Consider the following 23,378-nt stretch of genomic DNA (forward strand, 5'->3'; position numbering starts at 1 on the left):
ACTCTCCTGGTCTCTCTTTCCATCCCAAGAAACCACACATTCTTTTCTGAAGAGGTTCAGAAACAGTTGCTAAACTATTTTTTTTTTTTTTATCAATCACATGGAAAAATTCCAATCTTTTCAAATATTTGCATTTTTTTATGTTAATCTGTAAGAAAAGTCAAAGTCTTGAAATTCTTGGAACAGAAATACTGTAGTTTGATTCTGAAATAACATCACTGCATAAAAATATTTCATTTTAATGTTGTTAACATGAATAGAAAAATAGAAAAATAGTGTATAAAAAGGTTAAAAATAAATAAAAGTTAAAGACTTCATTCCCATTTTAGATATTTTCTCTTTTCTATCACATCTTGTCAAAAGATTTGATAAAACCTGTCAACTTTGCCAACAAAGAATTTTCTTCAGAATTTTTTTTCTCTCACGATATTTCAACTTACTCTACCTGGGAGGTTATCGTAGGGCACCAGCCAGCCATTTTGTCACTGGCAGGAGAGATGAGCCTTTTGCTCATTCCATATGAGAGAGCAGAAGAAAAATAACCTACTTATAGTCACAATATTGTGAACTTGAATGGTCTAATCTTTGCTTAGGTTTCCTATTTTATTGATTCCTTCCTCATTTTCAGCAGGGAAAAGCTGTCCTAAGGGCTGTCTAAAATAAATATTCTACTACTTACTTTAACCTCATTTACTCTGTTTCCACTATCTTGTGGGTTGATAAAAAAGTATGCAATGGAGACATAATTGCAGGACAATAACATAAACATAGTGTAGAATCAGTGTGTCTTATGCTACAATTCACAACCCTTTAATTATTGGATTAGCTGATGTGCATATAGCTTTATAGCCACAAATACTCTGGCACAGGAAGAAAAAAATTACTTAGAAATCCTGTATTATTATCCGATTCACAGCCACAGCCACATCTGTCAAAACACAGCTAGGATCTTTAAAGCAAATGTTTGTGTTAATGCAAGTCTATGACAAAATGTTATCAGCTTCTTGGACTGCTTGATTCAGGTTCATATACTTTTAAAATTTGGCTGCAACTGTAGACTTGAGAAAAGAGATGCTTGAGCAAGGGGAGGGGGCATGATAAGGGTTTACAAAATTCTAAATAGTGAAGAGAAAGTAAATAGGGATTTATTTTCTACTCTCTCTCACAATATAAGAACTAGAAATCATAAAATGAAACTAGTAGGTAGTAAGTTTAAAACTAACAAAAGGAAGTTCTTTTGCACAGAGTGGGATCATTTGCACATGCAATTACTGTGGCAGAATAAACTCTGGTGCTGTTCGTGCTGGAGTTTATTGCTCTTGGGCACCCAGGACCTCAGCACATTGAGCCAGGGCAGAGCAGTCCCAGATGGCAGGGGCCCCTTGGGGTCAGTCTGCCAGCCTGGGGATGCTCTGACTGGTTCAACATGCTGCAAATGGGCTGGCAGGGGCACAAGCATGCTTCAGTAGGGAGGTAGCTGGTAGGCAGCCTCTACACTGAAACATACTCATGCACCAGTCAGTCCCATCAGCATCTACACATGCAATACAGTGGAGTAAATAACTCATAGATTCATAGATTCATAGATGTTAGGGTCGGAAGGGACCTCAATAGATCATCGAGTCCGACACCCTGCATAAGCAGGAAAGAGTGCTGGGTCTAGATGACCCCAGCTAGATGCTCATCTAACCTCCTCTTGAAGACCCCCAGGGTAGGGGAGAGCACCACCTCCCTTGGGAGCCCGTTCCAGACCTTGGCCACTCGAACTGTGAAGAAGTTCTTCCTAATGTCCAATCTAATTCTGCTCTCTGCTAGCTTGTGGCCATTATTTCTTGTAACCCCCGGGGGCGCCTTGGTGAATAAATACTCACCAATTCCCTTCTGTGCCCCCGTGATGAACTTATAGGCAGCCACAAGGTCGCCTCTCAACCTTCTCTTGCGGAGGCTGAAAAGATCCAGTTTCTCTAGTCTCTCCTCGTAGGGCTTGGTCTGCAGGCCCTTAACCATACGAGTGGCCCTTCTCTGGACCCTCTCCAGGTTATCCACATCCCTCTTGAATTGTGGCGCCCAGAATTGCACGCAGTACTCCAACTGCGATCTGACCAGCGCCCGATAGAGGGGAAGTATCACCTCCTTGGACCTATTCGTCATGCATCTGCTGATGCACGATAAAGTGCCATTGGCTTTTTTGATGGCTTCATCACACTGCCGGCTCATGTTCATCTTGGAGTCCACTAGGACTCCAAGATCCCTTTCCACTTCTGTGGTACCCAGCAGGTCATTCCCTAGGCTGTAGGTGTGCTGGACATTCTTCCTCCCTAGGTGCAGCAGTTTGCAACTCCACCATAGGATAGTACTTATGCCTGGCAGTACTATCCTATGGCAGAATTAATTATTTTACTCCACCCTAATAGCACCACACATGTAGATGGTGAAATTTACTGTGGAGCTAATTAGTCAGCTCAGCAGTAAGCATCTCATGTAAATGCACCCATTTTGTAATTAAGCTGTGTAACTCATTGCCACAGATTCAAAGAGGGATTGAACAGATCTTGGAGAAGGTGCAACATTAGTAGATTGAACATGGGAATTAGGGGTAGAGCCTCTGAAACAGAACCCCTTAGACCTCAAATGCTGGAAGCTGCAAGTGGGAGAAAAACAAGGGAAAAACCCTGGTCATACCCTGTTCACTCTCCCATTCATCATCTACTCCTTTCAACTGTGTGACACAGGATACTAGATAAGATTAACCTCTGGTCTGACCCAGTAAATGGCAGTTCTTACATTGTCATATATGACTTGTACAATAATAGAGTCATTTTGGAATGCTGAATGGAATGTGCTACAGAAATTGAGTCCTAAAGATCCAAAACACTGAGATGAACCCTTCTTTGGTGTTACTTTATTGTCCTCTAGATATCTGTCTGCTGGTAGTGGGACTGAATTGAACTGATTTGCCCTACTGAAAATGTTCACACTCTTACTAGAATTGTTTCCAAATTTACAAAATAATATTACTGAAGCTGTTTCATGAAAATCTTGTTGCATAGACAGACTTCCAACTTTGGGTCTTAGTATTCTATAAATAGCCTTGCAAATACCAGTTGTATATAAAGTCTATCAAGAGAGAGGCTGGATGAGAGCTTGCTCTCTGCCTCTATCAATTTAACTAGAACTGTTTCTTAAGGTGCTTGCCTTGTTGGTACTGGGCAGGAAAGCTGGCCTTGCATTCCTGAAAAAGGGATTGCTTATCCAATGTTTATAAATACTTCTGTTCTAGGATGGTTAAGGGCAGGAAAAAAAATAAAGTAATTTATACTTAGAATATAGCCAAATGCATCATCATCAGGGATCCAGGTTTTCCATTCACTGTGGAAAAACATAGATTTTCTCTTTTAAATGAGAAAAGTGCAGGACACTGCAAAGTTCTCCTTGAAGGCTGGTAGTGGGATGCAGGGGATGCCATGTGCACTTGCATGCACATGTGTACATGGCAGCCAGACACTGTGGTGGAGAGCAGCAACATCCAGGTCATGGGTGACTGGTGCCTCCCAAGTCTGGGGGAGGACCAGATCACTGACAGGGAGGAGGGTCCCCCAGTGGCCAATCGCCAAGCCCAGAATCACCATTGACAAAATCAGAAGTCCACTTCCACTGGCACTTCTGGTTTCGTGGCTGGCGCTTCCAGGGGGTGCATGGCCAACCTTAGGAGGTGCACATGCACCCATCTGCACCCCCTACGCATCACCAGTTCTCCAGGTAAGTCTATGGGGGGGACACAGATGATCCTTTCAGGGAGAACATGCTTCCCCAGATCCCTGCACCCACAGTGGGGCACAGGTCTGTAGCTGGGCCTGATTGGGAGGGAATGCCATGCTGCCATAGTCAGGTACCTCCTGCCCATCTGGCTGCAGTGGGGTGGGGGGGCACAGTTTTGCACCACTGTGCCTCACCTTGGTGGCACAGAGCTCCCTTTGTCACCATATCCTCCCTGCTGCACTGCAGAGGCAGATCCTACCCGGAGCTGGTCTGGCCTGGCTACAGCCCTGCATCCCACTGTGGGCACAGACATCTGGGGGAGCCTGTGTCCCTCCTGGTTACCTGATGCATTGCCTATGCGCCCTCCTTCTTCACATGCCCACCCCCTTCCTTATACACTAGAGGGCTAGTGCCTGGGGGTGGGGGGCAGTGAATGTGAATGGAATCTCCTATAGTGAGTTGGGAATGAGGGGCACCAGCAGAGCCTTGGGGACTACGGGTTAGGAGTCAGGGGCACCAGCAGGGCCCAAGACCTGTGGGCCAGGCATTTGGGGCACCAGCAGGGCCAGAGGGCTCTGTGTCAAGAGTGAGGGGCACCAGTAGGGCTGGGGGGCTTCAGGTTGGGAGTAAGGGGCAACAGCATGGGCAGGAACAGGGCACTGGCATATCAAAACTTCTCAGAATCACAAAGCAGCAGAGGGGAACAGCCGCAGCTGGACCTACTCCCTGGTGAGGTGAAGTGGGCAGGGGGGACTCTGATTTTCCATGATAAAAATAAACAAAATCAAATGCCAAAATATATCGGTATTTAGAATTTATTACAGTGACTGAAGCACTGGTAGGCTTCCACGTTGCTTTAAAATTGTAAATGTATCAACTGTACCTATACAGGCAACCCCCGCTTAATGTTGTTTTGCTTAGCGCTATTTGCTATAATGCTCATTTTAAATTGATACCTGATTTCACTTAGCCCTCAGCAAGTTTCACTATAACACTCACAGTCACCATCTTGGGTCATTAAAAACACTTGCAATCACCATCTTCCGTTGTTAAATACTTTCAGTTTCACTTAACACTCATTTCGCTTAATGCTCAGTTTTCCAGGAACCAATTAAGAGCGCCATGCAGAGATTGCCTATATATATATATATAGTAGCATTTCATTTTAATCATGGAAAAACACAGATTTTGGGGGGGTTAATCAGAGAATATGGGATTTTTAAACAGAGAAAACAAGGATCTCCATGTCATTTCTTCTCCATAAGGAAACCAACCTACAAGTCAAGTGACACCTGTTACAACTCAATAGCAAGTCAGCCCTACAAGTCTCCAACACAGAGCATTAATCCTCAATTATATTCAGCAAGAAAGTGACAGCTTGATGTGATCTTGGTCTAAGCACACCTAAATCAAAAAAAAATATATAACTTCAAGACAAAAGATGAATTGTAAAGTGATTACAAAAAAAGAATTAGAAATTATAATGAAATATCAAAGGAGGATGAGTATTAAATATTTTCTTATGACTTTTCTTTTACTTATTTAATCTCAGAAAAAAATCTGAAGTAGAATTTAGGGTTAGGCTCTCCCAAATCACACACATCAAAACTGGTTGGCCTAGCTGGCCTTCCCAATCTAGAGCTTTATAATAAGTAAATTAAAATGTTTTTGCTAAATAAATTCTACTGGTTTTATTTTTGTAATCTTATAATCTGTTTTATTTTAGATTTTTGTTTGTTGATTAGTCTTATTTTCCTTTCAAAGAGGGTCTGATGTCTTGGTGAGATGTATACTGCCTTTGAAGACATGTATTATCAGGTCATCTTCATACTGATATATGTACAGTGAGGTAATCAGGTCAGCACATAGGTGACTGGTGGGAGGATATGGGGAGGCACCTGATCACCCTGAGATTGGCCATTGCCACCACCACTGCCAGCTTCTGCAGGCAGTTCAAGCTCGCCATCCCCCCCAGCACTGCCGCCAGCTTCTGCACGTGGTCGCTGCTCACCACCCCATCATTGATGCCACCAATGCTGGCGCCACAAATTATCCCCCCCGCAATTTCAGGAAATACTGGTCACCCATGGGCCAGCATGCAGATTATTCCCACATATACAGAGGTTGCAACCTTAGAAGATCTTGGAAGATTACAGTGTTACCTAAGGGCTTGTCTAGACACTGATAAAAGTGTATTTTTAAAAATCATCTTTCACAATTTGAAGGTATGTTACCAATAAATAATAAAATGCTATTAGTTAATGAGACAACAAAGAATACTTAGTACCAATGTCACTTTTTAATCGGAAAGCTTTTGTATTGTGGAAAATCTAATTAAAACACTATTTAGGGAATTAAGGGACAGTTCTTCTTTGATTCTATTCTTCACTTGCAATTATGACTATTAAACATTCTAATTGATGCTGAACAAATGTTAACGGCAGATTGCTGGAGTGTGATAATTGATTCCTTTATTAATAAAAGGGATTTAATGCTCCATGGGAGGCTTGATTTAATTTGCTATTCAAAACTTTGTCACAAGGGTTGTATAAAAATGGAGTTTCTCACCTTGCAGGACCTATTCTTCCTTCAAACAAATATAACCTATTTTCAGAATGGTAGCCACCACCTCTGTTCTTAGTCTTCAGGACCACTGGGAAAGTGTTGCTGACATTGGCTTCCACTGGGCTGGTGCTCAACACCTGAAAAGAAAAATGTAATAGTTTGTCCATTGGACATATCAATTATTAAAGTGCAAGGAACAAAATGAAGGAGAGGTCAGGGACTGTTATAATATTTTATGTTTTGACCCCAGTTGCAGACGTAAAGCAATACTGCTGTAGAAAGCACAGCTACCATAGATATAAGCAATAATAATAAAGACAGCATGAAGAGAAAATAGCATTACTAGCTTTTTAAGAACATTAATATAGAGCAGCCCAATCTCAGGCAATGACTTCAGTTACAGGAACAAGGCAACCTAGATCAATAGTCTAACCCAGGCTAATGATGAAAATTTCAAGAATGGAAATCTTTCCCAATTTTTTCTTACTCAGCAAGGCAGCCAACAAAAAATGTTTATATCTGGGAAATGTATGACATCCCATGTTGCAACTGTATGAGTCACATACCCCTGTAATGTATGACATAAAGTAAAGGGCAAGAAAAGTTGTTCTTAACATTGTGGAGGCAACACAGTTTGAGAACCTGAGGGAACTCAGAATTGAAATTCATGATCTACTGACATTTACCATATAACTTCTCAAGAAAAATAGTCTCTGTATTGGAGGACTAGATGTATTACTGGAGGGCTAATTTGCTTATGCTTATGCTTTCTCTACCCTGCCCAAAAATGCAAGTGCTAACACTTGAGCCCACTGAAAAAAAGCTATCCTTTGAAGATGTATTTAATCTTTCTAGCTCCTGAAGTTGCTATACATGTATGTAACCTTAGTTGAGTTTATACAAGAATAATAGTTGCTAACTATTTACACTTAAGGGATGATCAAATTAATTAATACAAAGCACTATGTTAAATACTCATTGTATTAAATCACTAATTCATTATTTACAACTAGTAGACATTCACCCCAACCTATGCGAAATGAATGGAGGAAGGGGCAGTCCCTCACTCCTCTCATCATACGTGTGCAGGCTCCAGCTGCCTCAGGGTATCCCACGCAGGCCCAGGCATCTCACAGTCTGCAGAGGCTGTTTCCATTCCAGAACCCTGCAAAACACAAATTCTTCCCCGCACACTCCTCTCTGCCTGTGCACAGCCTCTCCCAGCCCACAGAGCCATTTACACAGTTGAGCACGCAGAGGGAGAACAAACTGCCGCCACAGACCAGGCAGCACCTCTGGGCTCACTTCCCCCTTTAAGCACTCAGGCACACCAAGGCTTCTCCTCAGGTCATACTTCCCTGGGTTGTAGCCCACACAGGTGTCCTGGAAACTTTCCCTTTCTGGCATCTCTTGCCATTGCCCTGAGGGGTCAGGCCAACTCTCAGGATCTAAAAATTGTGCTGTTAGACAGGAGGGTGTGACACAATTGCACATATACAAACACACAAATCAATTAGGTGCATACACACACACACACACTACCAGCTCAGGCACATACACATCCAAACCAGCCTAGGCGCACGCATACTTATCACCAATTCAAGCACATACAGTATATACCCCAAAAGTTAGACACAGACACTAATTCATATATCATGCACACAATGCCATATATATACATGGCACATATATATACACATATATGTATACATATACATACATGGCATATATATACATACGTATATACATGGCATATATACATATATATACACACACACATATATATACATATATATATATACACACATATATGTCATGGCATGACAGACGGCCAGAACATACCGGCGCAGAGCAACTCATGCTAGCGATTATTGGAGTCTCGTACTGTGCCTGGAACCCCAGAGCATGCGCGCTGGGACTGACATCACTCCAGCGAATAAGACCATGGCCTCACCATCATCTACGAGATCCTGGAACCGTTCCAGTGACCATTCACAGTATCGATAGTTGTCTTGAGGTTTTTGGGCGAAAGACCATCATTGTCCTCCGGATTCTGCTTAACCCAGTGGTGAACCAACCCGTGAGTAATCTTCTGCGTCAATTGTCATGACTGCGTATCCTGATGGAGCCAAGATTATCCAGTGATTGGGAATGTCGACACCCGACCGAGGCTCAAGGCGTAAGATATCATGAATCAGATCTCCCACCATTGCCACAGAGAACACCAGAGGAGCGATACATGTTTGGATTTCTCCTACAGCGTTCTGGACTTAATAAGTGGCAACTTCGGATTTTAGGGGACGCAGGCCAATGGCAACTGGCCTATGAGTTAGGTTTCCATTATCTAGAAGAACTGGATGACGGCTCCTCGACAATTTCATCTAGTTGAGTGTACAAGAGAGGGTAGTCCGAAGTAGCAAACACCTGTATTATATGTTTTAGAAATGATAGTGCGGTTCCATGGGAATTTTGTAAATATTTTGATATACGTTAACTTATTTTCTGAGAGTTTTGTTCACAGATCCAGAATTCAGAGTGCGTGGTGGAGAGAAGCCCAAAGAAGGATAACATCATCGGCAGAAGCGAGGGCTTTATGCGCGACTTCACCATGACGCCCACTGAAGCCCTGATCATGCAGTTCTTTGTTATGAGTCTAATTATGTGTATATGTATTTGTGCTGGTTATTATTTAATTTGATCCCTGGAGGACGAACTTCTTATGTTAGCTAATTTTGTGTTTACCCGTTTAATTCAACAAACCATTGTAAGAGCTACTGGCAACCCGAGTGACGAGCGTGTGGTATAATTCAGCTGTGCCTTCAGCAAGGGGGGATGTCATAATCCAAGGGTATGATTTTGTGTGTGCTTCGGTACTGCAGAATTATTTCCCGCCACGAGGAGCTTTCTTTGCATGGTGCAATTCTCAGTTGCATGGAGAAAACCCCGGTGCAAAGGAGTTCCCGCCACCCGCATGCAAATTTGTGTCCCACTATTGGCTGTTTTTAAATTATTCCCACGTGGCGGCTAGCGATTGGCTTGCTAGCCATATAAGAGGCTTGAGCGGTTTCTGCCCAAGTTGGAGAACTCCAAGGAGAACCCCGCAAGGGAAGACTCTGTAACCATCTTGTGGAGAACTCTAAGTGCGCTGTGGAGCTTAACAAACCCCGTGTGTGCCTTAGAGGAGGATACAGGGGCCTGATCAACCTCTAGCCTCTCCCCATCACCGCCTGATCCCTTGATGTACCCTTCCCTGCGCGCTTTCATGGAGAGTCACCCTTTGGACTCTCATCGTGGTATCCAGAGCTCTTCTCCAAGTTATTTTCTCCTGTTGATTCGACGGGCTCACGTTTCTAGAGCTTTCAGCCGGCCTTGGACTAGAGTTCGTGGTTAGAACTCTTGTCCGCTCTTCTTTCCTATCTGTAACTGCAACGCAAGCAAGTTTTCCTGCCTGCAGCGCGACCATCTACAGTGTAAGTAAAATAAACTTTAATCAACCGCTACGCATCCGTGCATAATTCTAGTTCACCGTGCCGCATTCCCCGACCCATGTGCCAGGGCTGCTGACCACAGCCCGCCGTGCGCCCCCGAAAGCCTTGGACCGCTCCCGGCCTACACAATATATATATATATATACATACACACACACGCGCACACACACACACACACACACATATATATATATATATATATACACACACACACACACACACACACAAATATATGTATATATGCCATATATACATGGCATATATACATATATACATATATATACATACATACATATATACATGTCATATATATACATTCACACAATGCCATATATATACATACACACACACACACACACTCACACTAGCAACTCAGATACACACACGTTCAAAATAACCAGTCTAGGTTCATGCACACCTATCACCAGTTTAAGCCCATACATGCTACACACACCAAATTTAGACAGATTTAGTTACCAGTTACCAACACGTGAAGATCCAATACACATACATGGATTACTAATTCATATACCACACACACAATGATACTATATATGTATAGATGTGTGTATTCACTAATTCACACACATACCACCCACCTACACATACACACAGGTGAGTTCCTAAGTTGGGTGTTGTGATGTGTATGTATGTATGTACTTGGTGTACTTGGCATACCTGTGGAAAGGTTAAGGTAAGAAAGTAGAAGTGTAAGAAGTTAAAGTTACCAGGACTGGGATTAGAACCGATAGACTACAGGGTCCTGGGCTGAAGAACTGAGGCTTGGGGTTAACTTTAGGTGAATTGATCTTAACTGATTAAAAGATAATGCCCAAAGCCTGCAGAACAGGGACGCATGCTGACACAGAGTCTGGGACTGAAGTCAGAGCTACGGGTGAGCTGAAAAGGTAGATGGGGACAGGGAAAATGGGAGTAAGGGAAAGTGTGGGTGTTAAAGAGGGGCTCTGGGTGCGGGGAGCCAGATGATGGCTCCGGGGCAGCTGGAGAAGTTGCAGGGAGTGGCAGCAGGTGCTGGAAGCTGGAGAAAAGTGTAGGACAGCTAATAGGAGCTGGGAAGCTGCAGGAGGAGTGGTGGGGGGAGGATTACAGAAGTTGTGGGGAAAGCCTGAAAACAGAGAGACAGACAGTAGAAAATCACAGGAAAAGCAGCAGGCAGCAGGGAGAGCAGGAAAGCAAGGAGAGGCTGAGAGGTGGCAGAAAAGAGGAGATGGAATTGGGAGGAGATCGGGAAACTAGCAGAGAGGGTGGGAACTTGAACTGAGAGAGAGAATGAGGCTGGAATTTAAGATAGGGACGGGACTGGGATTCAGTAAATCATGACACAACTCAGGGTTGCAAATGACAGTGGTTTTATTGAACAGGGGAGATGGTAACACAACTCCAAATTGGTTCCCTTGCACCCACACCCACCCACCCACCCACCCACACACACTGGCAGCAGGGGTTAAAGAGGTTTGGTTCAGGGGCTGAAGTCCACTGAAGTCCAAGAGGAAAGAGAGAGAGACAGAGAGAGAGAGTCCAAATTGTAGGAGGGGGTGTGCAGGTAATATCTACCTATCCAGGCTGGAAGGGGTCCTTGTCCAGTAGGTGGTATCCAGAGGGGGGTCGCTGGCAGGGCCTCTGAGTGGATAGGTGGTGTGGCATGGTGCTAGTCCAGATTGAAATGGTATTCGCACTGGGCCTGTCTTCACTGCCCCTTTTTATAGGGGCAGACCTTGTGTGACCCTAGAGACAGGAGGCATGCCCAGGGAAGGGTCAGCCCCTGGCATACTGAGCATGTGTGCTCCATGCAGGGATGTGCAGTTTTGGGTGCCTGTAATGGTGAGAGTTGCTGATTTTGCAGGGTCCTTTGTCTTTCAAATGCTGGTTTTGTCTCTGTTCCTGGGTGAGGTCCATGGTTCCTGGATGAATCAATGCGAGGTGATGGCCCAGTCATTACAGGCCATTCAGTAGAGGCCTGCTACCATTGTATTTCAATCATTCCCAATCACACTCATTCATTGGGGAAGCAATTTACATGGGAGGGGTATGTAACTCACACAGTTGCAACATGGGATGCCCAGGAAGAGGACACAAGATAGAGGCTTGACATATAAAATGGAAACTTGACATGACTTTGGTTCACTTACAAAAACAGGCCTAAACCATACAATATCCATATGAAACAATAAAAATCAATACAAAAATGATAATAATACAATATACAACAGTAAAAATCAATACAAACCTAATAATTATACAATATAAAACAGTGGATATCCAAAACCAAAAACTTGCTACCAAAATAAAAATGTTTAAAGCTTATCCTAAGTCTGAGCTCACTTATACTTTTCTATAAGGAATAGAGAGGGAGAGAAAAAGTGAGAAATGGTTGGGGAAAGGGGAGGGAATCCATTTTAAAATAAATTAAAAAAAAAAGAAAAACTGGGGGTTTTGCTACATTTCCACCAAGTGGATGCAGTTCTGTCATGGTCCTTTTCCCTGGCCACTCACACAGAGGGTTTATCACACTCTTACTGACCCCCCCAAGAGTCCAAGCCCATTGGGGAATCACTGTCCCTCACTCTGGGGGCTTCCCAGGGCTACGTCCCCATCCCAAGGAATTTGTGAAACTGGATCATGATCTCTGCATGCTCATTCTAGGGGTCTGATCTCTCCTGCTCAACCCTTCAGGCACTCTACTGGCCTCCAGCCCACTCACAAAGGGTTTGGCAGGTACTCACGGGATGGGACCATGCTGCAGGCTCTTTCCAGCCTTTTCACTCAGCACGTGCCTTTTTTCTCCCACACCAGGGGGTGGGAGACAGTATGTTTTACAGGGAGCCACCCAGTCAATCCCTGTGCTGGAATTTTCCCCAGCTCCGTAACTGATTTTTTAAATTTTGCATCTCCTTGCTGGGAATAAAACTTTATGATGTCCTGAATGGGGCAAAATTGATGGTAGTTCCTGGTAAGGTGTCCCTGTTGGAATAATCTCCCTCAAGCATTCAGGCAGAGCCCAGTTTAGGACGTTTGGAAGGTAAGTGCCCCTTAAACTGCCTGTTACATCTAAATAAGTAATTGAATAAATATTAAGTTGGCATTTCTAAGACCATGTCTGCATGGTAAACTTACCAGGAGTGACTGTGATATCTCAGGCATGCTACGTGTGAGCTGCCTCCTAAACTGGAAGCCCCGTGAGCATATCCACCTGACTCTTGATGTTGGATAATTAGCATACAGTGACAGTGCCAGTTCACCCATCCCAAGCTAATTAGTTCACCTGCAGCATTCAGTGAATGCGGCTGCACAGATTTCAGATTAGGAGGCAGACTGACCAGAGCAGTATAGCAGGCTTGAGGGTACCACCACCAGGGATGGTGAATTTACTCTGAAGCTGCACTCTTTTAGTTAAATTGTTGATCCCTAATGCACATTCTTGAAATGAACAAAGTGGAATAAAAAAGAAAAAAAGTAACATTTCTTTAAACTCCCAGTCTTACGTGGATCATTATGACAACTCATTGGCAAAGTAGATTCTCACCTTGACCTAACTCCAAAAAATGCTTATAAACAAATAAGCAGACCAGGTTCCTTGGGTGAATCTGATATCTTTTATTAGACCAACCCAAATAGTTGGAAAATAATTATTAACAAGCTTTCGGATTCAAAAACCCTTCATCAGGCTAAGGAAGTTTCAGCAGTTGGTATGTGCTCTTCCTGGATGGAATGAAAAAGAAAGAAGCCAGCGGCTGGGCTGGTATGTATGCAAGACAGGTAGTCAGTGAAAACGTAGATTGAGGAGTCAATGGGTGAGAGACAGGCTTAATAATTATTTTTCAACTATTTGGGTTGGTCTAATAAAAGATATCATATTCACCCAAGGAACCTGGTCTGCCTATGTTCTTAGACCAACACGGCTACAACCTACACACCTATAAACAAATAATAAAGTTGAGATAAAGAGAAAGCCACAGCAGGAAATATATATGTATATATATTCTACTTCAGTCATGACTTTTGCCATCTCAGAAAAGCTGATAGGAACTACTGCTGAGATAGCTCCAAATGCCACCAATAGCAATATCTTCTTTCCATAGTAGCAGTTATATCACCTAAACTGGTGTTGACAAATTTTTAAATACCTTAAAGAGAGCAGACAGTCCCAAACTGCTTGAGGTTCATGTGGTTTACTGCTAGTATCCTATATTCATAGTACTGTATCTGCTCAGAATATATGAGAGAGCTTGAACTCACAAGCTAATTTTTTTTTTTAAGACGTACCTATCTCTTGCTCTAAATGTACATACAACATATTACAGGGTCAGCATCCAAAATTAAAACCTACCTTAAATTACCAAACTAAGGCATGCCTGTGTGGGGGAAATGACTGGAACAGGTATTGCAAAATAATTTATTTCCCAACAGCTATTGCAGAAAAGCTCCCCACTTGGACATATTAGGTGTGTCTACATGTGCGCTTTAATGTGCAGTAGACTATTTTACTGTGCGTTGAAGTGTCACATGAAAAACCTTTAAATTACACTGAAGTACAGTAAAATACTATACTGGGCATTAAGCATCACTAAAAAGGTGTGCAAATACACTACTGTGCATTAGCACGGGACATTGGAAAAGGTGCATTAATGCACCAACTATTCGTGAATTAAAGACCAGAAAATTTAGTATTCTTGTAAAGCTGAGCAACCTTTTCAGAATCAAGTGCCATTATTTTAAAGTAGAATGTTCAGAAAAGTAGTCTTTATGGAATAGGGTTTTTTTTTTCCACTGTAGCTATTATGGTTACTTTCTCCATATATATATATGCTTTCTTTTTCTACGCATAGTTACACACAATTAGTGTTTGCCCTATCTCCTTCCTGAGAAAGACTTGGGCTGCAGACAGGGTTAGAAACCCAAGTATAGAAGCAGAATTCAAAATCTAAGGTCCCTTCTGGGAATATCCCTCTAGTAGTCTATAGGACTGAGCTTGTGTGCTTCCTCTGCTCCTGCAGTGCTACACAGGGAGGAAAGATCTCTGTGGCATTGCCAATTCTCAAACTGTTTAGGAAACTATAAATTAAAACTAGCAGAAGAATCATTCCTTGAATCAAATTGGAATCTTAGGCAGATTATGAATTATTGTTGTAATGGGCTCCCTGTATTTAACACATGTGCTATTTAAACCCTGACAAACTACAGGCATTCCTTTTTGTCGTGTCTTTGCTTTTTCTTAAGATATGTGTAAGAAAACAAAATAATTCATTCCTCATATATGCCACTGAATAATAATCTTCTGCTGATGACATCACAGCCATTCCTATAGCAACCAATTTTGATTAGCAAAATAGAGTTATGACTAAATCAACTAGCTACAGCATTCTGTGCTAGCAAAAGTTTTGGAATGCACTTCGGATATAGATACCAATTATTACAATTTATCCATGACAATGGTAAAGATAACAGCAAATGTCAAAATACTGCAATATTGAAAAAAGGGCATAAATTCCTACCAACAATAAATTGGATTGAAGGGGTCTTAGCCACTGCTATTTTCGGCAGTCTGTTGAACCCAACCCCAAATTTCACATTGGCATAATAAATTTCATAGATTATATAGACATTAGGGCTGGAAGGGACCGTGGAAGATCATCAAGTCCAGCCCCTTGCCCCAGGGGAAGGAAGTCAGCTGGGGTCATAGGATCCCAGTAAATCTGAAATTCTCTTGAAGGCATTCAAAGTAGGTGCTTGAACCACCTCCAATGGAAGGCTATTCCAGACCGTGGGGGCTCGGACAGTAAAGAAATTCTTCCTTATGTCCAGACTGAAACGGCCATGGAGGAGTTTATCATCATTCAACCTTGTCATCCCTTCAGGTGCTCTGGTGAACAAATGTTCCCCCAGATCCTGGTAAACACCCCTTATAAACTTGTAGGTGGCCATCAGATCACCCCTGAGCCTGCGCTTTTCCAGGCTGAAGAGTCCCATAGCTCCCAGCCTCTCATTATATGGTCTGTTTTCCTGACCTCTGATCATGTGCATGGCTCTCCTCCGGACTCTGTCAAGCTTCTCCACATGCTTTTTGAATAGTGGAGCCCAAAACTGGATGCAGTACTCCAGCTGTGGCCTCACTAAGGCTGAGTACAAGGGGAGAATGAGGTCCTGGGATTAGCTTGAGAAGCACCAATGGATGCAATCCAGCGTTTTGCTCACTTACTAGCAGCAGCATCACATTGAAGGCTCATGTTCATCTTGTGGTCAGTCATGACCCCAAAGTCCCTTTCATCTGTAGTGCTAGCCAGCATAGCACTGCTGAACCTATAAGCATGCTGCAGGTTTTTCTTCCCAAGGTGGAGAACCTTGCAGTTTTTGGTGTTAAACACCATCAAGTTCCCATCCGCTCATTTCCTGAACCTGTCAAGGTCAGCCTGGATCACCCTCCTGTCCTCAGGTGTGGACGATGTACCCCAGAGTTTGGTATCATTGGCGAACTTGGCCAGTCTGCTACTGCTATCAATGTCTACATCATTAATGAAGATGTTGAATAAAATAGGTCCAAGGACAGAACCTTGAGGAACCCCACTTCTCACACAGCACCACAACGATTGACTTCCATCTACTGTCACCCTCTGGGTCCAATCACGGAGCCATTTCCCCAGCCAGTGGATCGTGGTGGACCCGAGGCTGCAGTTAGCCAGTTTTGCCAAGAGGTGATCATCGGATACCAGATCGAAGGCTTTTTTAAAGTCAAGATATACTACATCAATCTCTTGCCCCTTGTCCAGGTGATAGGTCACCTGGTCATAAAAGGAAATAAGATTGGTCATGCAAGACCTACCTGCAACAAACCCATGCTGGCTATCCCTCATGATGTTGCCACCAGCCAGCCAGTTAAGAATGGCCTCTTTGATAATCTTTTCTAAGACCTTCCCCAAGATAGAGGTCAGGCTGATGGGTCTATAGTTTGCTAAATCCACTTTCCTCCCTTTCTTGAAGATAGGCACCACATTGGCCTTCTTCCAATCTTCGGGCACTTCACCAGAGCACCAGGAGTTCTCAAAAATCCATGCCAGGGGGTGAGCTATGACACTAGCAAGCTCCTTGAGTACCCTGGGGTGTAGACTATCAGGGCCAGCTGACTTGAGGATGTCCATCCTCTCAAGGTGTTTCTTCACAAGATCAGCATTGATGGAGGGCAAGGAATCTCCCTCACCGGGCCTCCCTGTCCCATAATGGTCAGGGGTGTCCCATAGGACTGGTGAAAGACCAATGCAAAGTACCCATTTAGTAGGTTGGCATTTTCCTGGGTGTCAGTTGTCAGTTGTCCCATCTGGTTTAGCAGGGGGCCAATGTTGCCCTTGCTTTTCCTCCGGCTCCCCACATATCTAAAATGTCTTTTTATTGTCCTTGATACTTGTAGCTAGTTGGAGTTCTGTTGCAGCCTTGGCTTTCCTGATTGGCTCCCTGCAGGTCTGGACCAGTGCAGAATATTCCTCCTTGGAGGTGAAGCCTGTCCTCCATCCTTTGTAGGTCTTTCTTTTTAGGTGCAGGAGGTCCACTAGTTGCTTGCTGAGCCAAGGGGTTGCTGTGCCCTTTTGCTGCCTTTCCTCCAAGATGAAATAGCTTTAGCTTGTGCATCTAGGATCGCTCCCTTCCTGAACTCCCCTCTCCTTGGGGTTGTGGTCCCTTAGGGCCTCACCATTAAGCCTCCTGAGCTTGTCAAAGTCAGCTTTTCTGAAGTCAAGGACTTCTGTAATGCTGATTGACTTGCCAGCTTTATGGGAGATGGTGAAGGTGATCAGCTCATGGTCACTGTCACCCATCTTCCCATCAATCGTTAGGTCATTGATTAAGTTATCCCTGGTTGCCAGTACCAGGTCAAGCATTGCTTTACCTCTCATTGGTCCATAGACTTCTTGTATCAGTTAGAGCTCATCCACACATAAGAGAAAGCTTTGCGACTTGGATTTGGCTTATCACTTTTCACATGAGATGTCTTGGTAGTTGAAGTCTCCCATGACAACCATGCACTAGGAGCATGCAGCCTTAGCCAATTCCCTGGCGAACTCCTGGTCAAGCTCTTGATTTTGGGTAGGAGGTCTGTAATAGACTCCCACCATTGTGTCCCCTGTGCCATGTTTCCCATGGATTTTAACCCAGAGGGTCTACAGTTGTCCACCCTGGGTGCCATTGTCAGCTTGCAGGGATGCATAGCTTTCCTTGACATAGAAAGCTACACCCCCACCCGTTTTGTCCACTCTGTCCCTCCTGTACAGGGTATAGATATCTGTATCTGTGGTCCAGTAATGCGTGGAGTCCCACCAGGTCTCTGTTATCCCTATAACACCGTAGTTATTTGTCTTTAGCAGGAGGACAAATTCCTTCTGTTTATTCCCCAAGCTCCTGGCATTTGTGTACAGGCACACAGGTGTCCCCTTGGGGGCCCTTGCCTTGCCTACAGTTTATTCCAGGGCTGGGGCAAGGGTGGGCTCCCTTAAGTGCCTTGGCCTGCTGGCTTTGCAAGGGTTGCTTAGTGGGTCAGCAGTGGCAGTAGTTCCCCATCCCCTGGCGGGCTTAGTTTAAAGCCCGATGGAGCAGGTCAGCCAGTCTGGCTGAGAAAAGCCTCCTCCCCAGCAGAGAGAGGTGGAGGCCATCCCTTCCCAGCATCTCACTGCCTCTCTTTCTGAAGAGTGGGCTATGGTCATGGAAGCCAAAGCCTTCCCAACAATACCAGTGCTGCAGTCTTTGGTTCACTTCCTGGATCCTCCTCTCCCTCTCAGCCCATAGCCTGAGACTGGGACGATTGATGAGAACACCACCTGCACTCCCAACCCCTTAAGTCCCACTCCCAAATCCCTGAAGTGCTTCATGGCCTGGATGGGAGCACTCTGAGCCATGTCATTCATGCCCACATGGATGAGGAGCATAGAAGAGTGGTCAGTGGGCTGGAGGAGTTCAGGGATCCTTTCTGCAATGTCTCAGATCCAGGCTCCAGGAAGCAGCAGACTTCCTGGGCTAAGGGGTCGGGTTAGCAGATTGACCCTCCATCCCCCTCAGGATGGAGTCTCCCACGATAAACAATTTTCACTTTGTCCTAGGGAGAGCGGAGGCGGTAGCTAAAGTTGAGTCTGTGTTGCCTGCAGGAGCTGGCAAATTAGCAGGCTCTGCTGGGGCTGCAAGAGGTTCGTACCTGTTGCAAAGCTCCAGCAGTGGGAGGGGGGCTTCAGGCAGTGGACCTTGTGGCCCTTGACCACCTTGTTCCAACCCCTGGGCTGGACAGAATGGGAGGTCCTTGAGACCTCCCCAGTCCTGGAAGGCAACTGTGGTCGACCCTCTGCCTCCTGAAGGAGGAAGGCCTGGCAGTAAGAGTCAATCTCCTGCTCACAGTCCCTGATGGCGTGCAGTCTCTGGACTGTGGCCTGGAGCTCCTCCAGCTGGTGTGCCAGAGACACCAAAAGGGAGCAGACCTCACAAGGGGAGCTGGCCATGCTCCTAGACCCCAAAGCCTGAAAAAGTATCAGGCAGCCCCCGCAGTCAAAAGCCAGAGGCTCCATCTGCATGGAGCGTGGAACCTTGGGCTCCGTCTGGGTGGAGGCCTCTGAGGAGCCAGAGGTGAGGGACACAGACCTTGAGGGGACTATCGGGTTGTGGTGCCTGCTCATCTGTGGCATGCTGCTGGAGGGCCAGCTATGGCTGGGACTGGCTTCCCTAGGGGGATGCTCTGGCATGGTCTCAGGCCCTCCCACTCACCCTCCTGCGCAAATTGCATGCTAACTCACATGCTGGGCAGTCAAGTGCACCTGTTTTCATGGCCTGTTCATGAGGTTCCGGTCATGTGGCTCCCTGGGTGCTGGGCAAAGTAGGAGCTGGGGAGGGCATGTCCCTCCCCAGCTCAGACTCAGCCACCTCGCAGCTGTCTTGGGTTGGGGTCTCTTCCCCCTGCCATGGGCCCCACCTACCTCTGGCTCTGCTGGTGGTCTGGGTCAGGGTCCCACTGTGGGGTGCTGGGGGTCCCTGGGCTCAATGTGGGGCTCAACAGGCTTCCGCCTGTGCGTCTCACACCGGAGCCGGGGACAAAGATAATGTTCTACCTCAGTCAAGAGTGCTGATCTGTTCTTTCTCCTAGCCATTTTACTGCCTTTTTCAAAAGTAGGTGAAGTAGTAGCATCACAAAAGATAGCAAGTGAGAATATTGCCATTGAATTCAAGGAGACCTGGGCCTAATGTATTATTCCTACCTGTTGCAAGCTGATTCTCCCTCAGGCCTCACCCTTTGCAAAACCAATCAAGTGCATCATCTAGGTCCTTCTCTTTACTGAGTTAGAATAAGATCCACAAAAGGACTCTGGTACTGCACTGATCACAGTGGTATCAACTATGTTTTAGGTATCCTGGTGCTTTAAATAATTCACTGCACTGAGTTACATTGCCTGTGAAATGCACAAGAGAATTAGATACCTAAAGGTGGAATCCACAGAAGCCAGAACACTGATCAGGGACTTTACCCAGTCAATAAGAAATGTTAAGGATAGGGGTGTGTTTTAATCCCTGCTCCTCTCTACAATTTAGGTTCCTCCCTACAGCTCAGTTACCTGATGCAGGGATCCTAGTTTTCTGTTTCCCATGGAAAACCAGAGAAAACCATGGATTTCCCATTTTTATCAGAGAAAACATGGATGTTCCCTTTTAGAAGAGAAACCCATGGATCTCCCCCTTTTGTAAAGAGCTCTGCAGGCTGGTAGTTCCAGCCTACAAGAGCTGTTTGCAAAAGGGGTGGAGAAACCCTTAATCCTGCTGGGAGGGAGGAAGGGCAGGGCCCAACACTCACACTTACCTGAGGCTGCTTCAGGCTCACTCTTCTTGCTGGAGGTAAGTGGGTTTTGGGGGTTGCGGTGCAGGACTGGGGGAGGAAGCTGGCTAGAGGTTGAGGAAGTGGGGAGATTTGCAGCCAGCCAGGCACGCTGGCCAGGAGGGGGGTTTGCAGCCTCTCTGCTCCCAGCTGGAGTGCTCAGCTGGCTGGAAACCCCTGCCACTCATGGCCGGCTGCAAACCTCCCTGTTCCCTTGGCCTCCAGCCAGCTTTGACACTCCCCAGCTGGGCACTCTGGCCGGGAGGTGGGGTTTGCAGCTGGCCAGGAGTGGAAGCGATTTGCATGATGGCTGGGCAGTAGCTCTACAGAAAAGGCGTTGCTGTAACAGTGGAAAATAAACTAGATCTTCTTTGGCATTCCCTCACAGTAGAGGATGATTGTCTTCTATGATTGTCTTACGTGGGTGCATCTACATAAGATGTTTTACTATGCAATAAAACAGTTTACTGCACAGTAAACATGTGCATCTATGCTCTAATCCTAAGTAAATATGCTACCTACAAATGCAAGTAGGAAATTTACTTGCGATTAGTCACTGCACACTAGCACTCATGTAGACACCTGACTGGGAATACATCTGCTCCCAGTTAGCCAACTAGCAGGCATAGGGAAATTGCTTCATGCCCCAGGAAGCGGCCTGTTGCTGGGAGTGGCCTGTTGCACCATCAGAGCCCGGGCAGGGACTATGTCCCCCTGCCCCAGCAGCAGGGAGCTCCAAGTCCCCCACTCCAAGATTGCGATCAAGTAGCAGGGGCCTAGGGCATCCTTATCTCCCAGCCTAATACCAAGGTTATGGGACTTGGGCTGGGAAATCCTTATTTCCCAGCACCAACTCCATGCCCGCAAGGCCAGCACTATGAGATCCATATCTCCCAGCCCAAGTTTTGCAGTCACAGGGCTATGGCTGGGAGATTCTTCTCTCCCATGACTATAGAGATAACACTGGGAGAGCAGGATCTCCCAGCCTCAGCTCCCTGATTGCAGAGAGTTGACTGGGAGCTCCCTGATGGCAGGGGATGGGGAGTAGAGCTGTACAAAGCCTTGGCCACCAATTCAATTTGGAGGAGATTCGGCCCAATTTGGTGGCTGACTCTCTGAATCTCTGAATCTGAATTGAATCAGAAGACCCATTAATCTCTATGAATTGAATTGGAAGCCTCCAATTCAATGTGGAGAGATTCGACAATTCAGACACAGACATAGCTTTATGTGTTTTTTCTACATACCTCAAGGTACCAGGTGGCTCATGAATGCTGAGATGGTGGAGCAGGTGGAGCATTCCATGGGAGAGCAGGGGGTCCCCCGTGCACTTGGCAGCAGACCCTCCCTTCCACCCTCCAGCTCAGCAACTGGTGCCTCCTGGATCTGGGGGGAGGCATCTGGGTCCCCCCTTGGCTGGGTCTGCCACCAAGCATGCACCACCCCCCCTGCTCCTGTGGGACACTTCATCCACCCCACCATCTCAGTGTTCACAAGCCACACCTGATACCTTGAGGTATGTACAAAAAACATATAAAGCTGTGTCTATGGCTGAATTCCTGATTCTCCAAATCAGAATCAAATCTTCAGAGCACTTACTTGCAAGTAGTTTATTTGTGAGTAAATTGCTTCTGGATCTAATGCATGTGTAGACATACTTTATGTGGCCACATCTATACAAGACACTTACTGCACAGTAGCTCATTATGAACTGTGACATGATGCTACTGTGCAATAGTAATGAGCTACTGTACAGTTGTTACAAGTTACTGTGCGGTGAGCATCACTGGGCAACCATGCCAGGATACTACTGTGCACTAATATTTATTACTGCACAGGCATTTAGTACTTGGTTATGAAGTACTAAATGAATGTGCAGTAACAACTGTGCAGTGAGCATCTCTTGTACTTGTGCCCTGTGTATCTGAAGATGTCTGATGAGGTCTATTCAGGATCAATAGACTACTGCTGTTTGGATTTGTGTTTTCATGTGGGGTGGGTGGTAATGGATTCTTGATTTGGTCCATGACACACTGTTTATGCTGCTCCCACTTTTCCATCTCCTGTTTTTGTCATGAGGTTTCAAAGTACTGAGATCCCTGTAGCAGATCATTGTTCCATTTGGGACACTTGTAGGTGATAGTCTACCATAAGCTGACAGCAACATGGCATTTTTTTTAAGTTGAGGACATCTCTAAAGAACTTTATCTGCCCTTCTCTTGAGCTGGGAATAAAACTTGGTTAGGGAGCCTGGAGTCAGACATATGGATGGCATGGCTGGTCCAATGAAGCTGATGTCAGATGATCATCACCTTGATATTCATTGTGTTTGTTTGCAAGAGGATGCTAGCATTGGTACATCTGTCTTCCAACTACATTAGGAAGATCTTATACAGGCAGCATTCTCCAACAACTTTAGAGATCTCCTGCACATTATCCATGTCTCAGATCCATACAGTAAGATGGGGATCATGCCTGCTTGATAAACCATGAGCTTGGTTTTAGACATGATGTCACAATCTTCAAACACCCATCTTTTCAGGTTCGAAAAAGGCTGCACTTTCACATTTAAGGTGATGTTGGATTTCTTCACTGATGTCAGCATTCTGTGAGAGATGGCTTCTGAGGTGGGTGAAATACCCAGTGTTCTCCAGAGTCTCACCATGGATCTGGATTACTGGAGATGGGCACTGTTCATTAGGAGCTTTCTGGTGGAG

Source organism: Alligator mississippiensis, chromosome 1, assembly GCF_030867095.1.
Source record: "Alligator mississippiensis isolate rAllMis1 chromosome 1, rAllMis1, whole genome shotgun sequence".
In the NCBI taxonomy this organism is placed as follows: domain Eukaryota; kingdom Metazoa; phylum Chordata; order Crocodylia; family Alligatoridae; genus Alligator; species Alligator mississippiensis.